Here is a 14,224-nt window from a genome sequence, read left to right on the forward strand (position 1 = left end):
ACCAAGTTATCAAAGATCATAAGCTGCTACCCCAGCTAACCGGGGAGATCGAAAGGAAAATTGGTTCTGAAGCAGCTGTTTGGGATGTTGCCACTGAGTCGACCAACAAGGCAATTGAACTAGAGCAGATGAAACAAAAGAATAAAGAGGAGATAGAAGGCCATGGTTGTGACATTGCTTCATGGAGAAAACAAATAGAGGAACTGCAGGCAAAAATCTCTGAAGTCGAAAAACGAAAAAGTGAACTCCTGGAGTTCGATGATGCATTGATGGCTAAAGAACTAGAATTTGGCATGGAGTTCGTCGAAAAAGCACGAGAACTTGAAATGAAAGTCAAACTTCTCTGGTCTAAACGGTCTTTATGCAAGAAACACCTGGAACTTCTCAAAACAAAGTACCTCCACCTAAAGCCCAATCTCCCTTTTTAGTTCTAGTCTCCTTTTCCATTTTTGCCTATTTTGATGTAATAAATATAAGTCTTGATTGTAATGAATATTAGCCCTTTGGGCCTTTAAAGCAAATTTAAACCATTTTGGCACCTTTTACCGTATTGGCTCTGCTTAACTTATACACAATTATTCGTTTCTTATTTTTATTTCTTGGAGTGCTGGCCTATATCTTTTAAAATATTTTCCATTTACTCTCAAGATTCTTTTGTCTTCTCTAAGTTCCTCAATCTCATAGGCACCATTAGACAGTACTTGCAAAATTTGAAAAGGGCCTTCCCACTTGGGAGACCATTTCCCTAAGGTCATATCCTTTCGATCCATTGGAAAGACAACTTTCCAGACCAAGTCTTCAGGCGAAAATGTTTTAATTTTTACCTTCTTATTATAAGAGTTCTCTACTCTCTTCTTCTGCTGTTTCAATAACTCTAAGGTATTTAGTCTCTCTTCATCTAAATCTACTAGCTCATCCAACATCATGTTCCAATATAACTCTGATGGAATTTCATGATGCCTTTGAATTCTCGTGGATTGTAGGTAAATTCCTACTGGTAGAACTGCATCATGACCAAAAGTCAGTCGAAAAAGGGTCGAATTAGTGGCTTCCTTGGGAGAGGTACGACATGCCCATAAAATATGATCTAACGTTTTGTGCCAATTTCTAGGTTTCTTCCCCACATGCTTCTTAATCAAACCAATAATCACCTTATTAGCTACTTCGACCTGACCATTAGCCTGAGCATAATATGGTGTAGAAGTTAACAATTTGAAGCCCATTTCCTTAGCAAAATCTTGCATCTTTAGACCAGTAAATACTGACCCTTGATCTGTTGTGACGGTCTGTGTGATTCCAAATCTATAAATAATATGTTTCTGGATAAACTCGATCACATCTTCTTGGCTTATATTTGGTAAAGGTATAACTTCGATCCATTTTGTAAAATAATCAATGCCCACCAAGATATACCTATGATTCTTAGATGATGGTGGTCGAATTTCCCCAATCAAATCCAAAGCCCAACCTCTAAATGTCCAAGGTTTGACTATAGAGTGCAATTCGCTCACAGGGACATGTTGTATGCCTGCATGTGCCTAGCATTCTTGTCATCCTTTGGCAAGTTCAATGCAATCTTTCAACATGGTAGGCCAATACATCCCTTGGCGAAATAAAAGCCATTTCATCTTATGGCCAACTTGGTGTGCCCCACATGCCCCACTATGGACAGTCGAAAGGGATAAATATGCCTCTGACTCACTAAGGCACTTAAGCAAAACTCCTTCAGGAGTCTTTTTGAATAACTCTATCCCCAAAAGAAAATAACTTAAAGCTCGATACCTGATTTTTTGATCAACAGACGCCATTGGATTCTGTAGATATTCCACTATTGGTTTCCTCCAATCTCCATCTGTCAGATTGTCTATTACCAATATTTCAAAGTTTTCTTTATCAGCGTATCCCAGCTTTGTCTTTTCTAAGTCTGATGGGGCTAATCTGGTTGACACAACTTTTTCTCTGACTTCGATGGCTTTTTGCAATTTTTCTTTTGAAATTTTATACCCAGATGCAATTTGAGCCAAATCATTAGCCACCTGATTTTTCAATCGAGGTATGCATCGAATATTAGCCATCTTGAATCTTTTTTAGCAATCGACTGGATATTATAAAGTACATAATTAAATTCTCTTTAATACATTTGTACTCTTTTGTGATATGTTTTATAACTAACTCTGAGTCACCCATTATTTCAACTTGAGTTGCCCCCAATTCCAACGATATCTCAAGTCCGGCTATGAGGGCTTCATATTCAGCCTCATTGTTCAAGCAAAGGCCCTCCACTTTATATTTGAGTTTTGTTGGAATTTTATTAGGAGAAATGATTAGAACTCCTATGCCGGTTCCATCTTTGTGACTAGACTCATCGAAGTATTACCTCCAAGGTTCTAATTCGAGATAGTCCATTGCATTCTCAGCTATGGAGTTGTCTGTTGGTGTAAGCCCTAGATGCCAATACTTTTGGTACTTGTATCGAATTATTTATTAATAATAAAAGGGTTTTTCTTTATTATGTTTGTTTAATAAAGTCCCTAGAATAGCTAGTCCTTTTAATGTATCAAGTGTGACTTAATCATGAGATCACATTAAATATAAGGACACTATTCTTAAAGTATCCGTAGTCGAGCTTTATTGTGAAGTGGGATAACATTAAAGCATTAAGACTATTATGTATATAGACTGATGATCACATCTCATGGATCAGGGATAAGGAGTTGTCAAGTCTTAAACATAGGTATGAATATTAAGAGTAATATTTATACTGGATTGACCCACTATGAGAATACTATATAGAATGTTATGCAAAGTGTCATAAGTTATTCTCATGGTGATAATGGTGTATACCACCCTTCGACCTGAATCCACTATGGACCTTAGATGTAGAGTCAAGTTCCTTATTGTTGATCAAACGTTGTCCGTAACTGGATGACCATAAAGACAGTTGATGGGTACTCCACGAAGCATGCTGAGGGACATGAGTGACCTATATGGAATTTTCCCATCCCGCGTAGTAGGATAAATGTCTATGGGCCCAATATTGAATTGGACAAGGATGACACGGTCTATGCCTTGTGTTCAATATAGACATAAGGGCAAAAGGGTAATTGTACACATAAGTATTATCACAAAAGGATTTGTCAGATCACATGAAATTTTTGTGTCTTGGGTAACAGTGATGTGTTGCTAGATACCGCTCACTGATTATTATGTTAAATACGTGATTTAATATAATTGCCAATGCCGCGAAAACCTATAGGGTCACACACAAAAGGACGAATTGATGAGAGATAGAGTAACTAAGGAACACCGGAATATACGGTGCACTTAAGTGAATTGTATAACATCGTAAGGTACGGTGTACTTAAGTAGAATACGAAATATGGTAAGGTACCACGCGCTTAAATGATTTTGGCATTTTATAAGATATGGGCCACATACACTTAAGTGGGATTTTTAGCTTGCAGCCCACACATGTGGTTCTATAAATAGAACCCTTGTGCAGAAGCATTTATGCAGTTGCAATTTCGTTTCTCTCTCTCTCTCTCTCTCTCTCTCTCTCTCTCTCTCTCTCTCTCACTCACTCAAAGCCTTCATTCGTAGCAGCTAGCATTGAGATTGAAGGATTCCGTTCGTGTGGACAAAGTAGAGGCGTTGTCATTGTTCAACGTTCGTGATAGCTCCGTAGATCTGCATCAAAAGTTACAATCGCCACAAGAGGTAACGATTCTATCACTGATCATGCCCATTCGTAAGGATCACTAAAGGAGAATTTTTTTAAATTCCGCTGCGTTTTGGATCTCCCTTTTCCTTTAGTGGTATACGAGCCACTTACGAAACCATGCATCTGATAGCTGTTTATTTTCTGCATTAATACGACTAAAATACAGAATGAATCAAAGAATAAACGAGTAATTAAATTTGGCATCATGTGTGTACGATTTGGATGATTGATGTTGACTATGCTTCAGAATCCGACGTTAGTATGGTGAAGCAGCGATACATCGATCGTCCATAGGTTACACAATTGAGGTCGATCAAGTTATATATATGATATAAGTAATCCTGATGCAAAATATGGTATATATGATATACTGTTTTTGTTTCGTTCATTCAAACACTTAATGGTAATTTTCCTTTGAGCGATCAATGGTCATTTGCTTCTTGATCCGACATTAGTATGGTGAAGCAATGACGTGTTAATCAATCATACTGAATTAACAATCGAGGTGTGTTTGACGGTCTGAAATTGGTGCATTAGGGTTAATGACGACACAAGGGTTGTGCTGTCAAAGAGTTATGTGATTTGGATTGTGACTGCGCAAGAGTTGTGCTTTAAAGTTGATCGTGTTGATTCGCAAGTGCACAAATAACGTCAAAGTAATATAAAAGAATATTGATCCCACAGAGACCAATCGTCAATCTATCGAATACTATCGTTACGGTGTTTATCTAAGGCGGTATAAAAGAGATATTGGGTTTGCAAAATAACGGTAAATAATAAATGCAGGTAAAGACAGGCTGAATGTAATTCACGTCAGTTAAGTGATGTTTCGATTGTCTAAATAGAACTACTTATGAGACAATATTTTCTACTCTTGAAAAGAATCCATTTAACGGGAACTGTCGCTTTCGCGTATTCATAACCGAGTTTACCCTTAAATTAAGGCCTTTTATTGTCACTTTTAAAAGGTGCGCAAAATGCTAAAGTAGTAAACCTATTTTTAAGAAATGAGACTCGTAAGCTTAGTTGAAAAGTGATTTTGATTTGGAAAGTTTACACAAGGAGTTTTATGATTTTAAACCTACCAACGCGTCCGAAAACAGTTTCAAAAATAGTTTTTCCTTAAAGTGATAAAGATTCCTAGTTACTACGCCAGGGTGCTTTCGCACTCCTCGAATAATTAAAACTAACTAAGTTTGTTTTAGAAAACTCAAGTTAAAAATCAAAACAACCTTTAAAGTATTTCTACAGATTTCAATATGTGAAACATTACTTTAACCGCGATCCTTACATTCTAACCTTTAGAAGATTTAGCCAGACATAGTAACACAAACGAACATAACGATGTTAATCATGATGAAATGTTTGTTTTAGAATGTGAGGCGTAGAGAGTGAGTAAAGTGCGTAAAATAAATAAAATAAAAGCGAGTGCGGAAAATAAATAAAGTAAAGCGAGTGCGGAAAGTAAATAAAGTAAAAGCGATGCGGGAAATAAATAAAGTAAAAGCGATGCGGGAAATAAATAAAGTAAAAGCGATGCGGGAAATAAATAAATAAAGCGATGCGGGAAATAAATAAATAAAGCGATGCGGGAAATAAATAAATAAAAGCGATGCGGGAAATAAATAAATAAAGCGATAAATAAGAACCTGCTCCAAACGGAGGCTTCGATTCTGGTACAAATATAAACCTCCGACTCCTGAAGCTAAAGACGACAACAACTCGAAGTGACCCAACTCAATCTCACAAAGATGCGATAACCCCCCGATGTGACGGATTATCGCTATTATAAATGATAACTATATGCTTAGTGTTGTAAAACTACGTTGGATGCTAGAAAATGAAATGAAATGAGCTATTTATAGAGATTCTCAGCAGTTTGTAAAGACCATGGTGCCCTCCAACTTCTCCTTAGTGGGACTTAGTGGGAACATGATTAACAAAGGTGGCGCCCGCCATCCCTTCATGGCGCCCGCCATGTGTGTAAATGGGGTGGATCATGGGAACATGGAGGTTACCTCCTAGTTGAGGGTTGGTGACTCATGGCTTCCTCTATAGCGGCCGCCATGTGCAACGCCATGTGTGTAATTTCGCCGAAAAACCCTAATTTTAGGTCTTTTTGCTTCGTTTCTTCCAAAAGAGTCCGAAAGTGCTAAATATCTGAAAATAAGAGAAAAGAGAGCATAATACAAATAAAATGATAATAAAGTCCTAATAAACATGTGAAATCCGAGTCAAAAACACGGTGTAATTTGGTGTGATCAAATTCTCCCACACGTAAACCTTTGCTTGTCCTCAAGTAAAACTCTTTATAGTTTATGCAAGAAAATCAGTATCAACTAGAGTTAATTCGAGGCAAAAAGACTTACGAGTTCATTAAAGGAATGTACCGATAGGTACTAACGAATCGAACTGAGGGTATTGTAGTGACACTTCCCGCAATTGCGGTCGTAGGCTTCGTTTATATACAAATTAATCCATATTACCCCACCATACCTAAGCCTTCTTTTTGTTTTCCTAAAGTCCTTTTCATTCAAGTGCAATCATATTAAGCCCGTTATCTGTACATACTCATAGTAAAGTGTCCGGTTAGTGATTATGATCTTAAACATGGGGCTCTGGTACATAAGTTGGTGTAACCCTTTTATTCAACCTAATTTGCAGTCGTGGGGGATTGGATCGTAATCCACCCTACCAAGTTCAACACCAGATACCTCTGAACCAACCAACAAATAGGCTTATTATTTTATTTTTCTAAGCATGGGGCTCCGGTACATAAGTTGGTGTAACCCCTTTATTCAACCCAATTTGCAGTTGTGGGGGATTGGATCGTGATCCACCCTACCAAGTTCAGCACCAGATACCTCTGAACCAACAAACAAATAGGCTTATTATTATTTTTTTATTTTTTTATTTTTCTCCTGCATGTCCCGCATATGTTTTTATTTTGCTGGGTTTAATGACCACGTGAGAGTCACCTAGCCCGGATTTTCATGCAGTTTGGGAACAAAGCAGGGATTTTTATGATCATTCACTTATTTTCATCGGTCCCCTACGTAGAGCATGCTTAAGCCGGAGTTGACTACTAGGATAAACTACTTAAGGACCTATTTGGAACAAAAGTTGGGGCTACAACATACGGGGTATCAAGATCGACTCTTATAATATTGAAGCCTAAGGTGTTAAGACAATACCGGTTTTTGAAAAAGTTTTCCCAAGTCTTTTACATCCTATTATAAACCTGTCTTGTAGTCTGAATGTTCAAGATGTACTGGTTTCTTGGCTAAATTTTTTTGGTAAGGTTAAAGAAATGGGGGAAATAAGGATACACTTACACAGATGACTCGTCAGACACATGTTATTTTATTGAAAGGAAAAACAAGCAACTAAAATAAACAAAAGATACTAAAAGTAAAATAAAGCGATAAAAAGCAATAAAAGTAAAGGAAAGCGATAAAAAGTAATAAAAATAAAGGAAAGATGAAAAGCGATAAAATCTCCTCCCACACTTAAACCGAACATTGTCCTCAATGTTTCCATATGAGATAGGGTAGGAGTAACTTGGAAGAGAGAGAGAGAGAGAGAGAGAGAGAGAGCGCTAAGGGTGAGCACTGGTACCGTCACCGCTCTGGTCAGGTTGCATGGGACGGCGACGTCTGGATCGAGTACTAAGTCCTTCCTACAGCTGCTGAGAGCGACCTAGGAGAGATCCTTGGGTGGCCTCGATGAGAGCGAAGTGACGCTCATTAGACTGTCGCATGCATTGTTGCTCATTAGTGATCGCAAGCAAAGACTCAATGACAGTCTGATGTGCTCGCTCACTACGCTGCTGGGAAGCTACCATAAAACTCATATTGTCTAACAATTGTTGGTTTATGGTGCTCAGGAGGGTGTCACGCCTTTCCTCACGAGCCAGGTGCTCGCGCCACATCTCCTCGGTGATGTAAAAACCGGGAGTGGTACCTACAAAAGGGTTAGAGGAAGAAGGTGCGGTGTGTGCAGGTGATGCAGCAGGAATATCATGAGCTGGTGACTGGTCGCGCCAGTCATACTCATCATCGGTCCCCTGCCCATCGGTCATACAGGAGTTGTTCCGGATTTCAACTGCTCCAGATTTCAGGATTTTAGACACCTCAAAGGGGCCTGTCCACCCCGAATGCAACTTACCTAGAAAAAGACGTAATCTCGAATTAAAGAGAAGAACAGAGTCTCCTATATTAAATTCCTTTTTCACGATCCTCTTGTCGTGCCAAGCTTTGGTTCTCTCCTTGTATATAACGCCATTCTCGTATGCGTTCTGGCGAAGTTCCTCCAATTTGTGAATATCAAGGATTCGCTTATTTCCAGATGCTAGGTAATCCAAATTTAGGGTCTTGATGGCCCAATATGCCTTGTGCTTGAGTTCAAAAGGTAAGTGGCATGACTTCCCGTAGACCAACTGGTACGGTGTAGTTCCAATGGGGGTCTTGTAAGCAGTTTTGTAAGCCCACAATGCTTCCGTTAGCTTTTCAGACCAATCTTTTCTAGATATTGATACAGTTTTCTCCAAGATCTGCTTAATCTCTCTGTTGGATACTTTTACTTGACCATTAGTCTGGGGGTGATATGGTGTTGCTACTATGTGTTTCACTTTATATTTCCTTAGGAGCTTATTAAATATTCTGGATATAAAATGCGATCCACCATTGCTTCTGACAAGTCGTGGAACTCCAAATCTGGGAAAGATATTGTTCTTGAACATCTTGATGACTACTCTTGTGTCGTTGGTGGGTGCGGCTATAGCTTCTATCCACTTGGACACATAGTCAACTGCTACCAAAATGTACTTGTTTCCCAATGAAGATGGAAAAGGTCCCATGAAATTTATACCCCAAACGTCAAATAGTTCTACTTCTTGAATGTTCTTCAAAGGCATTTCGTCACGTCTTGAGATGTTTCCAGCGCGCTGGCACCAGTCACATCGGACAATATAAGCATGGACATCACACCATAATGTCGGCCAATAAAGACCAACTTGAAGGATCTTAGCATATGTCTTGGATGTGCTTCAATGTCCACCATAGGATGAAGAATGACGGTGCTCTATGATGTTTCTGACTTCTTCTTCCGGGACGCAACGTCGAAATATGTTGTCAGTTCCTCTTTTAAAAAGGAGTGGTTTGTCCCAATAGAAGTGACTTATATCTTTAAAGAACTTCTTCTTCTGTTGATAGTTGAGGTCAGGTGGCATGATATCAGCGGCTAGATAGTTCACAAAATCAGCATACCATAGTGCTTTGCTAATTTCTGAAATCGTCCCAAGGTTGTCTCTGTCAGGTTCAAGGGGAGGGGTGTCTATCTTAGCTACTAGTTTATCATAGGTGAAGTCATCATTTATAGGTAAATGATCTGGCTTTAAATGCTCTAATCTGGAAAGATGGTCAGCAACTACGTTTTCTGTTCCTTTTTTGTCTCTAATGTCTAAGTCGAATTCTTGTAGCAAAAGGATCCACCTGAGTAATCTAGGTTTTGCATCCTTTTTGCTCAGAAGGTAACGGATAGCTGCATGGTCTGTATAGACTATAATCTTAGATCCTACAAGATAAGACCTAAATTTATCGATTACGAAAACTACAGCTAGGAGTTCCTTCTCTGTTGTTGTATAGTTTAATTGAGCGGCATCTAGGGTTCTACTAGCATAATACATTACGTGTAGTTTCTTATCTTTTCTTTGCCCTAAAATATCTCCTATAGCAAAATCGCTAGCATCACACATTATTTCGAAGGGTTTAGTCAAATCCGGGTTTGTAGAATGGGTGTTGAAATTAACGCTTGTTTTAACTGGTTAAAGGCTTTAATGCATTTCTCATCGAAAATAAACTCGATGTCTTTCATCAGAAGGCCGGTCAGGGGTTTTGTTATTTTAGAGAAGTCTTTTATGAAGCGTCGGTAGAAACCGGCGTGTCCAAGGAAACTACGGATTTCTCTAACTGTCTTAGGAGGTTTAAGGTTTTCTATAACTTCTATTTTTGCTTTATCGACCTCAATGCCTCTTTCAGATATTATATGTCCTAACACTATGCCTTCTTTGACCATAAAGTGGCACTTCTCCCAATTTAACACTAGGTTAACTTCAACGCATCTCTCTAGGATTTTCTCAAGGTTAATAAGGCAGTCTTCAAAGTCTAATCCACACACCGAGAAGTTTTCCATGAATACTTCCATGATTCCGTTGAGAAAATCTGCGAAGATTGACATCATACAACGTTGGAAAGTAGCTGGCGCATTACAGAGTCCAAACGACATTCGTCTGTAAGCAAATGTTCCGTAGGGACATGTAAAGGTTCTTTTCTCTTGATCCTCGGGGTGAATGGGTATTTGGAAATATCCAGAATATCCATCAAGATAACAAAAGTAAGAGTGTCTGGCAAGACACTCAAGCATTTGATCTATGAATGGAAGGGGGAAATGGTCTTTCCTAGTTGCCTTATTTAGCTTCCTATAGTCTATGCACATACGCCATCCGCCTTCTATGCGTTTAGCGACATGCTCTCCCTTTTCGTTCTGCACAACTGTGATGCCTCCCTTCTTGGGTACCACATGTACAAGACTTACCCACTTACTATCAGAGAACTGATAGATTATACCAGCTTCTAGTAGTTTAAGGACTTCCTTCTTCACCACCTCGCTCATCACATGGTTGATTCGTCTCTGATGTTCCCTGGAAGGTTTTGAATCCTCCTCTAGTGAGATCCGGTGCATACACATGAATGGGATAATACCTTTTAAATCAGAGATGTTGTACCCTAAGGCAGAGGGGTATTTTCTCAAAACGTTCAAGAGTCGATTCGTCTCGTCTTGGTTTAAGGCGGCACTAACTATTACTGGGCGGTTAATTTCTTCATCCAGGAACTCATATCTTAGGTTCTTGGGTAGTTCCTTAAGTTCTTGGGCTGGTTTTTGAGAATTAGGTGGAGGGTCTGGAGTAAGACCCAAACATTCGTTAGCGTGAGGTTCCGTTTACTCTAACTCGTCATCCTTTTCATTCGGGTTTGAAAATGGTTCGATCTTAAGTTCTTCCTGATCAAATTCTCTTATGCACTAATCTATGATATCGATCGCATAACATGCGTCTCCTAGAATTTGTGCCATCAGGAATTTCGAAAGAATGAACTCAATCTTTTCGTCCCCTACTTCGAAGGTTAATTTCCCTCTTTTGACATCTATTATAGCTCCGACTGTTGATAAGAAAGGTCTACCTAGAAGGATAGGGATATCTTCGTCTTCTTTATATCCATGACCACAAAGTCTGTTGGGATATAAAGTTGACCGATCCTAACTGGGATGTCTTCTAAAATGCCTACGGGATATTTAACAGACCTATCGGCTAATTGAAGGGACATCTTAGTTGGCTGCAATTCTCCTAAGTTTAATCTCTTACATACAGCTAAGGGCATTAAACTTACACTAGAGCCTAAGTCTAGGAAAGCTTTGTCGATCACATGGTTCCCTAAAATGCAAGGTATAGAAAAACTGCCAGGGTCTTTCTCCTTCTTAGCAAGTTTATCCTCAGAAATAAAGTTGCATTCCAAGGGTTTTGGATCGTCGAGCCTATGCTTGTTAGTTAAGATGTCTTTGAGAAATTTGGCATAAGACGGAATTTGGGTGATAGCTTCGGTGAAAGGAATCTCTACATGAAGCTTTTCTATCACTTTTATAAATTTTTTATATTGGTTGTTGACTTTGGTTTGTTTAAGTCTTTGTGGATACGGGATTGGTAGTTTGTACGGGGGCGGTGGTTTGTAAGTTTTATCCTTGGCTTCACCTTCTTGGTTGGTTTGTTTCTCAGATTCCTCCGGTTCCTCTTCTTCGTTGTTAGAAGTTTTGGACTCGCTCATTGCTGGGTTCTGAAGCCCTTCGTAGGCGGTCCCACTTCGTAACGAGATAGCGTTAGCTTGCCCTCGAGGGTTTGGTTAAGGTTGTCCAGGAAATTGGCCTCCAGGTGTAGTTTGTCGGGCTTGGTTTTGTGCTACCTGTGAGATCTGGGTTTGAAGCATCTTGTTATGAGTGATTATCTGATCAACCTTGGTTCCTAATTGTGTTATAAGTTCATTTATGTGAATGTTTTGGTTTAGGAATTCTTTATTTTGCTGAGTCTGGCCCGATATAAAGCTTTCCATGATCTTCTCAAGGTTAGACTTCTGGGGCATAACTTGCATAGGTTGGTTTGGTTTTTGGGCTTGATAACCTTGCGGTCTCTGAGGTGCATTATTTTGGATAAGGTTCTGTTTTCTATAAGAGAAATTTGGATGATTCTTCCATCCAGGGTTGTAAGTGTTTGAAAACGGGTTACCTTGGGCGTAATTCACTTGGTCGGTATTTAGTTCGTTTAAAAGGTTACACTCCGCCGATTCGTGTCCTTTAGATCCACAGAGTTCGCACTCTATATGGACTACTGCTACGGTGTTAGTGTTTATAAACATATGTTCGATCCTAAGGGCTAAAACGTCCATTTTCGCCTGCATCATGTCTAGAGAGCTTACCTCATGTATTCCACCTTGGGTCTCCTTTTTCTCTATTGATGCTCGTTCAGTTCCCCATTAATAATGGTTTTTGGCCATATCCTCAATTAGGTCACAAGCTTCTGGATAAGGTTTGTTCATCAGCGCACCACCTGAGGAAGCGTCGATGCTCATCTTGGTATTATAATGGAGTCCATTGTAGAAGGTATGAACGATCAACCATTGTTCTAGGCCATGGTGTGGGCAGACTCTTAATAGCTCTTTATATCTCTCCCAAGCTTCGAAAAACGATTCTCCTTGGTTTTGAGCAAATCTAGTTATTTGCTTTCGAAGAACAACAATCTTACTAGGGGGAATATCTAGCAAGGAATACTCTCCTAAGGTCTTCCCAGGTAGTTATTGAATTAGCTGGAAGTGAATCTAGCCATGAACGTGCTTTATCCCTGAGGGAGAAAGGAAATAATCTTAAACGGATCGCATCGGGTGAAGCGCCGTTAGATTTAAAGGTGTCGGCTAGTTGGATAAAAACTCTTAAATATTGATTCGGGTTCTCGGTAGCGAGACCCGCATATTGGTTTTGTTGCACTAATTGCAACAAAGACGGTTTTAGTTCGAAATTGTTAGCAGGTATAAGGGGGTTTACTATAATTGAACTAGGTTCCTCATCAGAGGGTTGGGCAAATTCCTTAAGAGGTCGCCTATCGCGATTCTCGGCCATAGCTTTCTTAATTCGGATGAGTAAGAGGCGTGTACGAGTATAACGTTCGGGTTCCGCTAAAGGATCTACTAAATTTCCGGTACTACGGGTTCTTCTTATTTACCGGCTAATAATGCCTTAGTATATACGGTGTAACAACAGGGTACGAAATTTGACAAAGTTGGTCCCCGGCAACGGCGCCAAAAACTTGATCGCTATGATTCGCAAGTGCACGAATAACGTCAAAGTAATATAAAAGAATATCGATCCCACAGAGACCAATCGTCAATCTATCGAATACTATCGTTACGGTGTTTATCTAAGGCGGTATAAAAGAGATATTGGGTTTGCAAAATAACGGTAAATAATAAATGCAGGTAAAGACAGGCTGAATGTAATTCACGTCAGTTAAGTGATGTTTCGATTGTCTAAATAGAACTACTTATGAGGCAATATTTTCTACTCTTGAAAAGAATCCATTTAACGTGAACTGTCGCTTTCGCGTATTCAGAACAGAGTTTACCCTTAAATTAAGGCCTTTTATTGTCACTTATAAAAGGTGCGCAAAACACTAAAGTAGTAAACCTATTTTTAAGAAATGAGACTCGTAAACTTAGTTGAAAAGTGATTTTGATTTGGAAAGTTTACACAAGGAGTTTCCTGATTTTAAACCTATCAACGCGTCCGAAAACAGTTTCAAAAATAGTGTTTCCTTAAAGTGATAAAGATTCCTAGTTACTACGCCAGAGTGCTTTCGCACTCCTCGAATAATTAAAACTAACCAAGTTTGTTTTAGAAAACTCAAGTTAAAAATCAAAACAGCCTTTAAAGTATTTCTACAGATTTCAATATGTGTAACATTACTTTAACAGCGATCCTTACATTCTAACCTTTAGAAGATTTAGCCAGACATAGTAACACAAACGAACATAACAGTGTTAATCATGATGAAAAGTTTATTTTAGAATGTGAGGCGTAGAGAGCGAGTAAAATGCGTAAAAGAAATAAAATAAAAGCGAGTGTGGAAAATAAATAAAGTAAAGTGAGTGCGGAAAGTAAATAAAGTAAAAGCGATGCGGGAAATAAATAAAGTAAAAGCGATGCGGGAAATAAATAAAGTAAAAGCGATGCGGGAAATAAATAAATAAAACGACGCGGGAAATAAATATATAAAAGTGATGCGGGAAATAAATAAATAAAGCGATAAATAAGAATCTGCTCCAAACAGAGGCTTCGATTCTGGTACAAAAATAAACCTCCGACTCCTGAAGCTAAAGACGACAGCAACTCGAAGTGACCCAACTC

General features: G+C 39.0%; 1 non-coding gene across 1 annotated transcript; it reads left to right on the top strand.

The window, feature by feature from the left end:
• Window positions 1-12,451: 12,451 nt before the first annotated feature.
• LOC127088421 (small nucleolar RNA R71) lies at window positions 12,452-12,558 on the top strand. The gene has a single exon (XR_007790258.1). It is a non-coding gene; the product is annotated as a small nucleolar RNA R71 (small nucleolar RNA).
• The last annotated feature ends 1,666 nt before the right edge of the window (window positions 12,559-14,224 follow it).

Source organism: Lathyrus oleraceus, chromosome 5, assembly GCF_024323335.1.
Source record: "Lathyrus oleraceus cultivar Zhongwan6 chromosome 5, CAAS_Psat_ZW6_1.0, whole genome shotgun sequence".
NCBI lineage: Eukaryota > Viridiplantae > Streptophyta > Magnoliopsida > Fabales > Fabaceae > Lathyrus > Lathyrus oleraceus.